General features: G+C 46.1%; 1 protein-coding gene across 1 annotated transcript in view; it reads left to right on the top strand.

Moving 5' to 3' along the window:
* Nucleotides 1–276: 276 nt before the first annotated feature.
* Nucleotides 277–16796, top strand: part of CFLAR (CASP8 and FADD like apoptosis regulator) — a 57218-nt gene continuing 40698 nt past the window's right edge. The window contains exon 1 of the mRNA XM_075530392.1: nt 277–406. The gene's annotated coding sequence lies outside the window, so the exon portion shown is untranslated. The remainder of the gene's footprint in view (nt 407–16796) is intronic.

The following is a 16796-nucleotide window of genomic DNA, read 5'->3' as shown; positions in this document are numbered from 1 at the left end:
CCTCATACTTAGAGAAGTAATGCTTCCCTGAGGGTACAGGAGGGGCAAGGTGGGAGAAGGGGGATGGGGGAGCTGCTCGCATTGATGATTATATAACCTCACTGGATGGGATTGAACAACAAAGTTGACTGTGACTAGATAATATTGGATTGGGTAAAGTAAGTCAATAAAACTATCATCCAATTTTTAAAAAGATACCCCTGTCCTCGCTAAGGCACAACAAAATTCTTTCTCTTCTTCCCAGGTCTCGGTTTATATTATGGCAGCGGAGCCCTCCCACTGTTGCGTCGACAACTGACCGCCGGGCTTCCTTTCCGGCGGTGCCTGCGCTTCCTTCTTCACCCAGGTCTCAGCGAGGCGGCTTGCTGCGCCCCGAGCTGGAGGGAAGCCCGGCCGGCGCAGGACGGTGAGTGCCCCGCAGGCAAGCTCGCGAGGTGGGCGCGCGCCGCACCCGCCCGGGCGCCGGCCTTTCGCGTGCGCGGCCCCGGCGAGCCCTGCGCCTGCCCCCGGCCCCCGGCCCGCGTCCCCAGTTTCCCCCGCCGCGCAGGCCGCCTGCGACTGGGCGTGTCCCCGAGTCGGCTCCACGTCGCTGACGTGGGTTTGCCTCCCCGGCGCCCGGGCGGGGCTCGCCCCATTCCCTGCCTCTCCGCCCTCGGGCCCTCCTCCCCTGTCCCGATGCCCAAGCTCGCTGCCTGCCAGTGCGCCCCAGGGGGCCGCTCGCCCAGGTCGCCAGCCTGGCCCTGCACCTGTTCCCCCGCCCCATCTCGCCCCCTGGTCGCTATGGGCGCAAACCAAGGGTAGCTTTGGGTGGCTGTGCCCCTGGCTCACGCAGATTCAAACTCGTCTTGGGGGTTGCCGAATTTCTGGGGTGAATCACCCCCCCGGGATGCCGCAGCTCGCCTTTCGGGCAGCTGACGAGTGCCGGCACTGGGGACGCAGCTCTCGGGGCGGTCTTTACGAGCTGGGAGCCCCGCGCGCGCCGACGCGTCCACGGCCAGTAGGTCAGGGCAGATGGCTTCTGAAAGCAGCTGGACTTTAAGGTCCATGGTGGCACAGTGCAGGGGAGGTTCACCTTGGAGAAGCTGAGGGGCTACATGCACTGCTGGGGTTTCTTAAAGCTCTAGGAGAAACCGGTTTCGCCACTCTTTGCTCTTCAAAAGGACAAGTCTGGCTTGACCGGACTTGCAAGAGAACAGAATGTTCCTGTAAAGTTGACAGTACATTGCAACAGAACAAAGGAACTGAAACCGAAAATAGTTTGTTCTGGAAAGCAGGAAATGTTTATATAGTTCAAGGGCTCTGAAGACTTCAGATATTTGAATTTGTTGACATGAAATCTACCCCTTTTTTTGACATTGAAATAGGGTTTGTTTGTTTGTTTGTTTTTTGGTGGGGGAAGCATTGTTATTTGGATGAAAATTCACAGAACAGATTTTTTTCCATTTAGCAATCTATACACATTTTAATAGCTGCAGAATATTAGAACTCTTCCAACTTCCTCCCTTGGTTCTCCATTTCCATCATCCTCTCTGCCTGTTCACACTGTCCGAACTCTTGGGACAAATGCTGCCCCTGTGGTCTCACATGGTTAATTGCTTGAAGGAGTGTATTCCCCATGGATGTTAATGTTTCCTTTATAGTCCCATCTGTTGTTGGCCTGAAACGTGATCACTGACTGTGCGTTCACTTCCAGGTTTGAAGTGTGTCTAAGGGTCATGATCTCAGAAGAGCCCTTAGTCTCTAACATACTAGTCAGTCTGATGCCTTTCTGTTTGTACTTTTGTGCTGCATGTTTCTCCCACTCTGTCCAGAGCTTTTTAAAAAGAAATCATTTTATTAGGGGCTTGTACAACTCTTATCACAATCCATACATCCATCCATTGTGTCAAGCACATTTGTTGCCATCATCATTCTCAAAACATTTGCTTTCTACTTGAACCCTTGGTATCAGCTCCTCATTTTTCCCCTTCCTCCCTGCTCCCCCCTCCCTCATGAACCCTTGATAATTTATCAATCATTATTATTTTGTCATATTTCATACTGTCCAACGTTTCCCTTCACCCACTTTTTTTGTCCATATGCCAGGGAGGAGGTTATATGTAGATCCTTGTAATCAGTTCCCCCTTTCCACCCTGTCCTCCCTCCACCCTCCTGGTATTGCCACTCTCAGCACTGGTCATGAAGGGATCATCTGTCCTGGATTCCCTGTGTTTCCAGTTCCTATTTGTACCAATGTACATCCTCTGGTCTAGCCAGATTTGTAAGGTAGAATTGAGATCATGATGGGGTGGGGGTGGGGTGGGGCAGGAAGCATTTAGGAAATAGAGGAAAGTTGTATGTTTCATCATTGCTACACTGCACCCTGAGTGACTCATCTCCTCCCCACAACCCTTCTGTAAGGGGATGTCCAGTTGCCTCCAGATGAGTCTTGGGCCCCCAATCTGCACTCCTGCTCATTCACAGTGATTTGATTTTTGTTCTTTGATACCTGATCCCATGACACCTTGTGATCACACAGGCTGGTGTGCTTCTTCCATGTGGGCTTTCTTGCTTCTGAATTAGATGGCTGCTTGTTTACCTTCAAGCTTTTAAGACCCCAGACACTGTATCTTTTGAGAGCTGGTCACCACCAGTTTTCTTCACCACTTTTGCTTATGCACCCATTTATCTTCAGTAATTGTATTGGGAAGCTGAGCACACAATTGTATGATTTTTTGTTCTTTGATGTCTAATACCTGATTCCTTCGACACCTCATGATCACACACGCTGGTGTGCTTCTTCCATGTGGGCTTTGTTGCTTCTGAACTAGATGGTAGCTTGTTTACTTTCAAGCCTTTAAGACCCCAGACACTCTATCTTTTGATAGCTGGGCACCATCAGCTTTCTTCACCACATTTGCTTATGTACCCATTAATCTTCAGTGATCATATCAGGGAGGTGAGCATCATGGAATGCCAGTTTAATAGAACAAAGTATTCTTGAATTGAGGGAGTACTTCAGTGGAGGCCTAATGTCCATCTGCTACCTTGATATTAATCCTATAAATATATACACATAGATCTATTTCCCCATCCTCATATAAATATATTTACATCTGTACATGTCTTTATCTAGACCTCTATAAATGCCCTTTGCCTCTTAGCTCTTTCCTCTATTTCCTTTTACTTTCCTCTTGTCACACTATCATGCTCAGCCTACATTTGGGTGTCAGTAATTCCTCTCAGTTACATTACCCTTGATTGACTGGGCACCACCACCCAGTTATTCAAATCTTGGGCTAATGGAGGCTGGAGTTCTTCTGGTCTCTCATTCCTTTGGGTGAATTGTTTCCTTGAATATTTGATTTTCTTTGTTCTTTGCTCTGGGTGAGAAGAAACCAATAGTTGCCATTTTGATGGCCACTCACATGCCCTTGAGACCCCGTCACTACTCACCTATGTAGAACATGATCTTGTGGACTGTTGTGCCCATCGAGCTGAAGCCCCTCAGACTGTGTTAATGTAGTCATCCTCTGAGCATTTGTCACTCCTGCCTTCTCCTCGTGTACGCTGCCCAGTGTTTGCCTTTGCCTTGTGTGCTGACCTCCTTGTTCGCTCACTGGAGAACATTAACTTGGCTGGAGGGAAAGGCAGTGCACAAGGTATGTTTTGTTCTCATGAAAGGAGGGGTGTTTCTGCCTACTACCCAGAGGGAGGTAGCATTCGTCAAGCTACACCAAACCCCAAAGCTAAGCTCATTGCCATCAAGTTGATTTGGACCCATGGGGACCCTACAGGACAGGGCAGAACTGCTCCTGGGGGTTTCCGAGGCACACAAGCCACACCAACTGGGAGATCAGCTGGGGCGGGCTTGATGGACTGCAGATAAGAGATTTCAGATAAAGAAGAAATAAATTTTTGGTACTTTCCTTTGGTGCTTCCTCTAATTAACCTTGCAAATCATACATAATCGTTTTCAAGCCATACAAAAACTTGGCAGGCTCTGTGAGTTTGGAAGGGAATCTTGAATGTATTTGTCATGTTGACATGTCATCCATTTGAACATAATTTAACTTGTCTTCTTTATACTTCTGGGATTGAGTCGTCTGATTAATCTTTTTCGCCAACACCTTATGTTTTACATTTCTGTGTTTGTAACTGAGTACATTTGCCCTCCCTTTAATACGGTGTTGCTCTTTGAAAATGAATCCACCTGCTGGTTGTTCGGCCTTAACCTGCGAGTCTTATGTGACTGGGTCTCACAGCAGGTTTTTGAGAAGGGCAGGCGGCCTCTGGGAAGCTGGTCTGGACACAGGTCCGGTTCCTGTCATCCTAATTCCCAGTGGCATCTTTGAACTACAAGTCAACAGCACCTTGTGTCCTTCTGAGCATTTATGAGTTGAGGAGGGGTGGGGTGGAGCGGGGGAGCCCCTCGAACTTGAATTTTGAACCTCAAGCCGCATTTGGGTGGTGTGTCACCTGGCGGGCTGCACGGAGGAGGCGCGCAGGTAGTCCATTCTCGTTGCTGAGGACGCTCTTCTAGCTCCCCGCCCCGCCGAAATGCTTTCCAAGGCCAGAGCCCTAGAGCCGCAGGTCTGAGCTTGCCCCGCAGTGTCAGCACAGCTCCTAGCTGAAGCCAGATCCAGAGAAAAGGGCCCGGTGGGAGTCGGTCGGGAACGCTTTCCGCCCTCGTTCCTGGACCTCCCACCTCCCGCAGCCGTGTCCTGGTTAAGTATTGGGGCGCTTCGCGGGAGAAGGGCTTTCTACTCCTATAAAGATTACCGTCCCCAGAGCGAGTCACAGGGCCAGTTCTACCCTGAGTGGGCTTCGGCTTGCAGGCAGTGAGTTGGTTTGGCGTTGTTGGTTTGTGGGGTGGGGGCCTCAGCCTGGACTCCTGGATGCCACGGCACTGCCCCCCATGCAGGTAGCAAGTGATTGAATCTCTGGCATTCAGCTGAGCCACTTGGGGACTTGCTCTGAACTCTGAGTCTCCTGGCTTATTTCTCTTTGAAATTCCAGTAATGCACTCCATTTGGGGACAGGGTACCCCTGAAATCTGATGATGGTTTTCTTCTAAGAGCCTTGTGGGCTGATTAATCTCTCCATGGGCTGAAATGCTTCCTGCCTTTAATGCCTTATAGTTTCACGAACCCTTACTGAGTTTCTCAGGGCCAGATGGATCAGATTCAGAATTTGGACACACACACCCCACCCACCCACCCACCCACCCAAGAACATAGTGTGCTTGAGAAAGCTGTTTGAACCCAGCTGGGGAAGTAATGACAGATGACAGAAGGTAGCGTGTGCGCGCTCATTCTGCCTTACCGTGAGACCACTATGAATCACTGGCCTGAGCCCCACTTCTTAAAATGCACCTCCTGTCTCCTGCCTGGAAGACTTCACAACCTGCTTCCTGGGCTCCCTTCCTCCATGCTCTCACATCCCCCATAGCTTTCTTTGTTACGGAACCACAGGATGGCGCTTAACACTCTATTGTTATTTTTCTGTCATCAAAAACTGGGTTGTTTTTCCCCCCATCAAGTTGTTTTGTGTTCCTAACTCTAAGGTTAGCAGTTCAAAACTACCAGCTCCTCCTAGGGAGACCGATGAAGCTTTCTATCCTCTACAGAGTTACAGTCTCCGGAACCCACAAGGGCAATTATGCGCTGTCCTGGCGGGTACCTGTGAGTCCAATCGACTCCATGGCAGTGAGGTGGTTTATTTTTGTTTGTTTTCAGTTTTATTGACATATAATCCACATCATAAAATTCAATCATTCACTACATTCAATTTCAGTTCATTTAATTTTTTCCTTATGACTAAAACCTTTAAAATGAGCTGTGTAATCACATTCATCTCTAGTGCTCCCTCCCCATCTCACCCTCACTGTTTGCTCCCAGAACCCCCCTCCCCGTTACCCCTCCCCCACATCCCCTGCAGACCCTTGCATCAGTTGTTATCGCTGCACATCTACTCCTTCTGTGCTTCATAAACCGTCACACCCAAAACAATAAAGAACAAACCCAAAGGAAGTGGTAAGAATCCAACAATAGCAATATAAAGATAAAAATACCCCAATGAGCAGGGAAAAAACATCCATCAAGATCCCCAAAGCCAGGCAGGAGATCCTTGCACCTAGAACAAATTCAGGTTGGGTCTAGAGGAAGCCAACTAGACAAGTATCAAGTTTGATCCAGCCGAGCGGGATTACAAGACTTTACTGTTTGATAGTAAGACAGTGGCTGGGGGTGGGGGAGGGGGATAAAAGGTTGTCAGCAATTTTTTAATTAATAAATCTTTTTATTGGGGCTCATACAACTCTTATCACAATCCATACATACATCAATTGAGCAAAGCACCCTTATACATTCGTTGCATTCGTCATTCTCAAAATTCGCCTTCCACTTGGGTTCCTGGAATCAGCTCGGTTTCCTTTTTTTTCCCCTCCCGCTCCCTCCCCGCTCCCCCCTTCCCTCTGGTCCCTTAATAGTTTATAAATAATTATTTTATCTTATCTTATACCGTCCGGCGTCTCCCCTCACCCACCTTCCCATTGCCCATCTCCCAGAGAGGAGGTTACATGTAGATCTCCAAGATCGGTTCTCCCTTTCTACACCCCCTTCCCTCCTGGTGTTGCCACTCCCACCACTGGTGTTGAGGGGTTCGTCCATCCTAGATTCCCTGTGTTTCCAGATTCCCCACTGCACTGCTGTACATCCTCTGGTATATCCAGGTCCGCAAGGTAGAATTGGGCTCATGATAATTGGGAGGGAAGGACACGTTCAAGAACTAGAGGAAGGTTTTGAGTTTCACTGTTGCTACACTGAACCCTGAGTGACTCATCTCCTCCCCACTACCCCTCTGCAAGGGATGTCCAGCTGTCTACAGATGGGCATTGGGTCCCCATCACGCACTCCCCCTCACTCACGGTGATGTGACGCCCCCCCCCCCGCCTTTGTTGTTTGAGACCTGGTCTCCTCTGTCCTTCACGATCACCCATGTTGGTGTGCTGCTTCCATGTGGGCTTTGTTGCTTCTGGGCTAGATGGCCGCTTGTTTGCTTTCAAGCCTTTAAGTCCCCAGAACGCTATATCTCTCAGTAGCCGGGCACTATCAGCCTTCTTCACCACACTTACTTATGCACTCCTTCATCTTCAGCGTTTATGTGAGGAAGGTGATCACACAATGATTGTTTTTGTTTCTTGGTGTCTGCTACATGGTCCATTCAACACCTTGCATTCGCTTAGGCTGTGTGCTTCTTCTCTGTGGGCTTTGTTGCTTCCGAGCTAGATGGCCACTTATTTGCCTTCAAGCCTTTAAGATCCCAGATGCTATATCTTTTTTATAGCCGGGCACCATCAGCTTTCTTCACCACGTTTGCTTACACACACATCTGTCTTCAGTGATCATGTCGGGAAGGTGGGTATCATGCAATGACCGTTTTGCAGGGCGAGGTGCTATTGTATTGGGGGAGTATGCATGAGGAGGCCCAATGTCCACCTGCTACCCTACTACTGAACCTATAAATATATGCAAATAAGTCCATTTCCCCCATAATCATAAATATATTTACATATGTACATGTCTGTATTTAGGCTTCTCTGTATGCACTTTACCTCCTACTCCTTTCCTCTATTTCCTTTCGCTTTCCTCCCGTCCCACTACCATGTTCAGCCTTCATTCTGGTTTCAGTAATTCATCTCAGTTACCTTGCCCTTGATCACTCCCTACTAGTCCTCCTCTCCCCTCCCTCCTCTGGTTTTGAACCACTCGCTGTTCCCTTGTCCCTGTGTTGGTTGCCAGCAATTTAATCTGACTAGATACTCTGCAGATGGGTCTTAGGCTCCCACTGTCCTCCACATCCGTCCACAAATTGGGTGTTCACAATTTAAGCTGTGATACTTTTCCCTCCCTCATAATTGATTTTTGTATTTGTCATCTTTAGATCACACAAGCTGATGTGTTGCTTCTGTGTGGACTTAGTTGATTCCTCACTTAGATGTTTTCTTGTTTGAATACAAGCCTTTAAGATTCAGACACTATTGTGAATGATCGCCGGGCACCTTCTCTGTTCGCCACACTTTGCTGTGGTACCTTACTTTGCTCACATATCTTCAGTGATCATTTCATGAAGGCACTATCGAGCCGGGCCATGTTATCAGAACTTACTGTTCTTGTATCGGGCCTGGCGGTGAGTTTTGGTGACAGTGGCAACATAAATTGCCCTAAATCAATAGCTTAATGATCTCCTAGAGTGGCAAAAGTTTACTTTCCCAGGCTGCCTCCTGGACCTAACAACTAGGTTCCATCTGCAGCTGTGAAATCACCAGCGCACCTTTCTTCCTTGTCCGTGGGTTTCAAAAGGATGAGTGGGTACTGGGTCTGTGCAGTCCCGCTGTGTCTGCGCAATGGGGGCCGGCTGTGTAAGGCTGAGAGAGCTGAGGCTGGCGGCCCGGAAAGACCTCCCAGATCCTAGTGAAGATGAATCAGAGCCTGTTCGTCTTCAAGGGCCTTACTAACTACGATAGAACAAGAAGAATGCCAAGAGTGCCAGAGCAAGACAAGCTTATGGGAGAGACGCTGTGAAAGAGGGGCTAGAATTTCAACAGGCTGAAACGGAGACGAGGGAATGGGCTTTTTGAACAGAGGCAAATGCTTGATCAAATGCCTTGGGACAGACAAACACTGTCCAGGGAACGATGAGCTATTTATTTGTCTTACATTGAATTTTTTATTGGATAAAAGTGGGGAATGCTCTTAGGTGCTTGTGCTATGTATGAGCTTACCTCAGTGAGAATTTAATTTTGGTTAAGATGGAGTGGGTCACTATGTCAGATTACGTTCTTGTTCTGGATTACTCTGTTCTGCTGCTGAGTGTGTATCCAATTAGATGACTTATCTCCTGTATATCTTGGGCTTCTCATTGATTCTTTCACTCGCAGTTTCTATAGATTGCTTGCAGCTATTCCGAGCCAGAGAGGCATTTGGGATATGTGGAGGTTTACCTAAGAACTTTATCAGAGAGACCTTCTACTTTTAGAACTGGGATCACCTATTGTCTGTGGGCAGCTTGCTACAATTGACAAGCCTTCCTTATGAAGCCAAATAAATCTTAATGCACGCTCTCAACCACTGGTGAATCATAGTCGTTGGTAGCACCCCAAATTAAAATGTGTTTATGCTTCAGTGTGAGTACGTGACCTCTAGACTGTCATTGAGTATGTACCTGAAGCAGTCCAGAAAGCAAGAACTACATGATGATTTAGTACTACATACTTCTCATTTTCAATGCTTTCGTCAAGGGCAGAGCACACAGTCACATTCCATGCACGGTCGCAGGTTTACAGTGCCGACAGCTGGAGGAGAGAAGACTGTGCCTGGTCCCAGCTGCCTGAATTGTTTGACACACAGCCAGTATCCCTAGACTCTCGACACAAACAGAGGGGGCAGGTGGGCTCTTTTTGTGCTCTGGCTGCCTTTTAGATGGCATCATGGACCATGTAACCATGTAGTTGCGTTTTGTGGTCACAAAGAAACTTCTGTGTGACATTCTCAAGAACCTCCTATTTATATCTCAGTGGGGGTTTCCCAGGCACCAGAAAGTTCCAGGTGCACCCGCTGCCTTCTGCAGTTGACAAGGCAGGCTTCTCTGTATTGCTGCTGCCCAGTGTAATTGAAACTGTATTTGCTTTCACAATGTGGCTCAACGGACGTGACCCTGCTGCTGTGCCCCGCGGCGCCCTTGCTTCACAGGGAGAAACAGTACAAAGATTAGAAGGTTCAGCATGTCTTTTGGTCCAGATTAAGGCATGGTGGGAACACAGTCTTGTGGATGACTGCTTCGTGATGACAGGGAAAGTTGTGCGATTTGGAAGGAGCCCTGGTGGCATAGTGGGTTAGTGGTGGGCTGCTAACCGCACGGTCATCAGTTTGAGCCCACTGGCTGCTTCTTGGGAGAAAGATGAAGCTTTCTGCTTCCATCAAGATGGACAGCTTGGGAAACCCAAAGAGCTAGTTCTACTCTGCCCTGTACGGTTGCTGTGAGTCAGAATAAACTCAGTGAAATTGAGGGGTTTGTGTCTGTGTGTGTGCCTGCCCGCACTTGGACATCGGTCGTTGAAAGCAGAGTTGACGTTCTGTAAGAAATGCTGAAAAGCCTGACTACTGTTAGCCACAGTTTACTGTTACCCCTCGGGGCGCCAGGTACCAGTGGGATGTGCTAAGTGTTTCCATAGAGGTCTGTACACAGCAGGGTGGTGGTATAAAGGAGTGATGGCCCAAGTCCATGCAAGGGATCCGAGTTGCCCCAGTGTGCCCAGGACTGAGGGACAAGACTGTTAGTGCTCCGATTGGGACAGGTCCAGACAAACCATTGTGAGTTGATCGGCCAAGGTGAGGTGTTAAAATGCTGGCCACCAGGGAGCAAAAGAACAAGGGATTTGACGGCTGGCCCCGAGGGGTTTGTGGCCATATAATCCACTGCCAATCTGGAGAGAAAAAGCAGCATTGGTGTTCAGTGTTTTCCACAGGGAATACCTGGAGTGGTTTGTGCTGCCAGCGTCTGACCGACTCCCCTTCCTTTAGGCAGGGCTGGGAAAGCACGGGGGACCCTGGTCTGAGTAATTTTTGGAGCTTACACTTCAACTTCAAAAAGGAACCCATGGTGAAGACTGGAGGTTTTGTGCGGGCGTGGAAAGGGGGAGGGAAATATTTGGTAATTAAGTTACAATCTATTTCTGAGACCTCTGTGGAGACTAGCGAGGAGGAGTCACAAAAGAGGAACTCCTTAAAGTTAACATCCGTTTTGCCTGTGTGGGCAAGTCAGTGGCTTCGGAGCGGGCATCTGAACCCAAAGGAAAGGAAAAGGAATTGGCTTGCGTAGCCCCTTGGTCCTTTGCCTGAGAAAAGCAAAGCCCGGAGACTCTGCGGAAAAGGTGAGCGCACTGCTGAGCCAGGGGGCTCAGGCAGCATGTGGGACATGGCAACTAAATGAAGGAAGGCATCCTCCGACAGGGCCCTGAAAGGCTCGTTCTAATCATCCACTTCCCTGCCCATCTCTTGTATCATGTTAAAAAAAATCAGATCTGTTCTTTTTGAGGCTACCTTTATGCTTTCTTTTCCTAAAGTTTGTCTACTGAGATGCAAGTATCTAAAACCCTACGAGATCATTCCAAAGAGACATGTTATGGTTTTCTTCTGACCTGTTAGTCATTTCGCGAAGTCCTTGTTAATAGTATTTGTAAAGATGGAGTGAAGATGTGATCAAGAAAGTTTTTTTTTCAGTGTTTCAAATCTACAGGGTTTGTTTGTTTGTTATTGTTTATTATTGTTTTCTAATTTTATTATATTATGGTCAGAGAAGGAGCTCTGGTGGTGTAGGTTATCTCTTGGGCTGCCACGTGTGAGGTTAGCTGTTCACACCCACTAGTCACTCTGTAGGAGAAAGATGAGGTTATCTGGCCCTGGGAAGACTTACAGCCTCAGAAACCTGAGTTATAATCGGGTTATAATCAGAAACAATGAATTATAATCAACCGGGTCTGGTTAGGTTTGGTGTGTAGTCAGAGAATGTGGCACTGGGAACATGTCTTTTAGCATCTGTAGGCACATCACCCCGGGTGAAGGCATACCAACTGGTCTAGGCCATGCTTTTCAGTGGTGTGACAGGTGTTATTTAGTCATCCTCCATTCTGGATCTCAGGTGAGCAGCCGATCAGTTGAAAGGAGAGTTTCCAAAAATAAGAAAAAGAAAGAAGTTTCCTTGGAGGTTTGACCTGCATCCAACATATGATAGATATTTTGGCAAAACGTGCCTTCCTTCTTAATCCTACATCCAGCTCATAGCTTCTTACTTCTGGCCCTTGGGATGTGAACCCACCGCTTGCCATCTGACTGCTGATTTGGGGCTTGGCAGCCCCTGCCGCCCCCTGGGTCTTGAGGGTCTGAAATCTTACTCTTGCTCCAAGGATTTGGGACTTGACGTCTTCCACCACTGTGTGTGCCATACCTTGAAATCTAGCTCTCTCTAGGAAGAAAAAGAATTCAAACTTACTTATACTCTCTCCATAGTCTTTCTAAATCTTTGTTTCACTGTGGTTAAAATGATGACAAAATGTTTGCCAGTCTCACATTTTTACATGCACAATCCAGTGATGCGAATTACAGGCTTAATTTTGTACAACCATCACCACAATTCATTTCCAAATTATTCCACCACCATGAATAGAAACTCAGTGTCCCCCAAGTGATGAAGTCTTCTCTCTCCTAGTTCTGGTTAACTATTGTTCAATTTTAGTTTCTATATACCTGCCCAATCTAGATATTTCATGTAAGTGGTCTTGTACAATGTTTGTCCTCTTGTGTTTGACATTTCACTCAGGATAATGTTTTCCAGGTTTATCCATGTCATAGCATGTGTGAGGACCTCATTTCTCTTTATGGCTGAATAATATCCTATTGTATGTTTGGGGCTTCAAAAAGTTCATGGAAAAGATGAAATTAAAAGATAAGATTGTTCCGGACTCTTGGAAAAGCCCTTTGTATTTACTATATATTTTTATCCATTAATCTCTTTGTGGCCATTCAGGTTCTTTCTCCCTTTGGCTGTTGTGAATAATGCTACAATGACCTTGATGCGCGAGTTTCTGTTTGTGTTACTGGTTTCACTTCTTTGGGGCACATGCTATTGTTGCGTGCACTGTTGGTTCGACACTGAGTTACTGTAACCCTTTAGGACAGAAAATAACTGCCCCATGAGATTTCCTAAATTGGCACGTTGACAGGCACAGATTACTAGGTCTTCTCTGCTTTGGCTTCCCTGGTGAAGTTCCACCGTTGGTCTTTGGTACCACCTGCAGGTCAGCAGATCAGATGGCAAGCAGCGGGTTCACATCCCAAGGGCCAGAAGTAAGAAGAGGTTGATGGGTTGGATGCAGGATTAAGAAGGAAGGCAAACTTTGCCAAAATATCCTTTTTGGGCATGTGCCTGCTTGGTACTCTTATCTGGTCACATTCCTGAAGTCAGTATTTTCACTGTGCATCTGTGTGTGGGCAAACAATTTTTTTTTTTTACACATTCTCTATTGTTGGGCCTCTTAACCTTGACACTACTGGCATTTTTGGATCAGACAATTCTTGGCATTGTGGGAAGTTTAGTAACACCTCTGGCTTCTACTCATCTCACTGCCATGAGTCAACACCAACTCATCAGTGACCCCCTTGTGGGTTTCTGAAACCATAACTGTTTATGGGAATAGAAAGCCCAGTCTTTTTCCCAAGGAGCAGCTGGTGGTTTCGAACTGCTGACCATGTGGAATGCAGCCCAACGTGTAACCACTATACCACCAGGGCTCCTATTAGATACCAGTCATACCCCCTTGGTTATGACACCCAAAGCTAACTCCAGACAGTTGTCATATGCCCCCTGGGGGGGAAAATCAGCCCAGGTTGAAAACCTGATCTAGTCAGTTATATTGCAGCTATTTCCTTGAGAGCTTAAAGATACTTATTTTAAACTCAGATGTAGGCTGGGAATTATGTTTGTTTCTGCTGCCATGGTGATTTTTATTTTTGTGCAAAGTAATGTTTAAGTGTGAGCTCACCTTCCTCTCCACAGCAGTTATTCCTCAGCTGTCTCCTGTGGCCTGGGCTGTTAAGTGGCCTGACGGGTGGTTCTATGTTTCCCAGTGGCTCCGATTCTGGATGATTTCCTTAACCCACCATGTACTAGTTGGACCCTAAATTAACTTTTCCCTCCCATAGTCCTCTTCTTCAAGTACCGCGCACCTCCAAATAACCATGAACTGCCCCCACCACCCTCTGCGTTGCTGTTTTGCTGTCTCTGGTTGGTTGGGTTCAGCATGTGGATCTGCCATTCTCCTTTTGATAGCTCCCCTGACGGTGCCAGACGCTGCCACGGAGTCAGTTGGCTTTTGCTGCCAAATCATCCTCCATTAGCTCAGGGGAGGACAGCAGGCCAGCTCTCTTGCTGAGTGTGCGTGACTGGCAGAAAACCGTTTGGGGGTTTTGACGGTTAGAAGAGAGGAACTGAATCGATCATGTGTTTGAAGGGTTTTATCATTTTCTGAACTCTTGATGGCATTGTGATGATCATTGATGCTTAATGAAGTCCCAAAGTCAGAATCATTGTTTAATAAAAAGGGAATTAAACATTGCATTTCTAGCAGTTCTGTTTGGCTTTCTCAAATATGTCTGGTGAATTTGGATAATAGCTCATTCATATTTGTATTCAGTGACCTCATTTATTTTCATTTTTCTAAAATAGATGACTTTTATAGGTTCCTTGGTAATAACAACTACTAACCACATTGTGACTTTAGTGGAAAGAAAAAAAACTTGATCTCTTTTGCATGGAAACTGGTGATTACTGTATATAATTTTACCTCAAAACCGCATTAAAAATGCACTGAAAAATTCGGCTTATACACGAGTGTAGATGGTAGGTTAAAGTACTGTGAGCTTCTTGGAAGCAGAGTATAGATTTAGGCTTTCCTAAGCAGATATATTCAGTATTCGCCTTTCCGATGCAAAATAAATAACTGATTTTTCTACTTTTGTTGAGCAGTCATTTTAGTAGGTTCCATTTCACAAAAGTACATGTTTATGTGGTTTCGGTGAAATGGGCATAGGATTAGTATAACCACACCAATACTAATTAGCCTACCTACATTAGGTAGAATATCTATTTTCAGTAAGCGTTCAAGTGAGTGTAAATAGAGGTATTTAGACTAGTTAGGTGTAGGAAGACCACTGTTAATGTTATGGATGAGTGATCTCTTTTCATTAAAAAATTTAAAATTCTTAATAAAGGAACATTTTAATTTGGATATAGCTTTCTCACACTTATTCATATTTCCTGTGATAGAGAGCTCTGGGGCGGCAGGAAACCTGCGCTGGTGGCAGTTCCTGCCATGGGGTGGTATGCTGAGAGTCAAGGGCCTCTTGCACTTCCACACGACTCCATCGGAAGAGGTGATGGGGATTTGATAAGCCCCTTGTTCAGCCGTGGTGGCAGTTCCTTCTGAACATTCCTGATGAAGTTGTGAAAAGAACCCGGGACTTTGCTGCAGAAGGACTTTAACATAGGAGAGTAACTGGGGAGACGGGACAGGAACCTCTATTCTTTCGTTCTTTGTCATGTCCTGCAGAGGAGTTTCCTTTTGCTAACATTCGTATGTACTTAAGAGCACAAGGTAGCATCTGAGAGTTAGCCCCTAGGAAGTCTGTTTCTGTAATGTCGTCAGCCACTCAGTCAAGGGCCTTTCCTCTTCTTCCCACTGAGGTCATTGATGTGCAACAGGTCATTACCCTCTTGTTGTGTTTTCCCCGGACTGGGTTTCCCATTCTGGTAAATTCTGATAAGTCATGGGGTTTTTTTTGAGATGAACTTCAGGCTCTCTTTCTTTTTCTTTGCATGAATAGTCAGTCTGACTACTAAAGATATCCCTTTCTGTAGACTTTTCTCAGTCTGTGGGCTCTCTTTTAATACAGTCTTTTGATGTACACAGTGTTTTCTTTTTAATAAGTCCCACTCCTCTAGTTGACTGTCCATGGAGTGTGTTTCATTTCCCCCCTAACTCCAAACTCACTGCCACCGAATTGATGCTGACTCAAAGAGACCTCCTGTGGGTTTCCGAGAGTAGCTGTTGATGAGGGTGGAAAGCCCGGGCTCTCTTCTGCGGGGCTGATGGTGCTTTCCAACCCACACCATGCAGTTTGCAGCCCAACCTGTAACCATTCCACCACCATGACACACCGCCAAGGAACCATTAATCCAGTTACGGTCTCTATCGTTTTACCTATCCTGGGTTGCATTTACAGAAAAACATTAACACACAAACAAAACCAGTAAGAATAACAAAGTAAAACAGGTAAAACACTCTTTTCTTTTCAAAAAGAAAGCAGAAAATATTAAAAACTAGAACAAATTTAAAGGATCATAAGGGAGATCAAATGATAAGGTATTAAATTTGAAGCTAACTGCATCTGCAACAATCCACTCTCCAATACATTTCAGCATGGTAGCAAGGCAATTCACATCCCTGGTCCATAGTCAAAGTGGAATAACCAAGGACTTAATCCACAGATATTTTCTCTTTTTTTCTACCACGTGTGTTTTCCCTTCATTTTTTTAACTGAAACAACTTTAAAATAGGTCAAAAGAGGGATCAAATGAGATGCTGCATTTTGACCTATGTCTGCCTTAATTGAATTTATACTGCTCTGATAACAGGGTTATTGACATATCTTAACTATTGTAAGAGGGGGATTTACCCGAGGCTTAATCCATGAATGGACCCTGTAAATGGATTTCCACTTCCCTTCCATTGTCATCCATACATAGCCTTCTGCAAATGAGGTGCTCATAATTTAAGTTCTGATGCCATTGCCTCCTTTAGATTTGGATTATATTATTTACAATCCTTGGATCACACAGGCTGGTGTGCTTCTTCCATGTGGACTTAGTTGACACTCCACTGAGAGGACTGCTTGTTTTAAAACAAGCCTTTGAGACCCCTGAAGCTGTTCATTCTGTTAGCTGGACACCATCTAGTTTCTTCACCACACTTTAATGTACCTATTATCTTTACTGATCACTTTGTGAAATCAAGCATCAGGCAGGGTCAGAAAATTTTCTCTACTTTTTAAAAATTGGTCTCCTCCTGTTCTGGAATTCCAATAACATGTAGGTTATTCTTAATTGTGTCTCACATTAAATCTTAAGCTATCTTTGACATTTTTCATTCTTTTTTAAAATATACTTTTATTGGGGGCTCTTACATCTCTTATCATAATCCA

This window comes from Tenrec ecaudatus, chromosome 13, assembly GCF_050624435.1.
Source record: "Tenrec ecaudatus isolate mTenEca1 chromosome 13, mTenEca1.hap1, whole genome shotgun sequence".
Taxonomy (NCBI): Eukaryota; Metazoa; Chordata; class Mammalia; order Afrosoricida; family Tenrecidae; genus Tenrec; species Tenrec ecaudatus.
The sequence above is the reverse complement of the archived record's forward strand: the minus strand, read 5'-3'. Positions and strand labels throughout refer to the sequence as shown.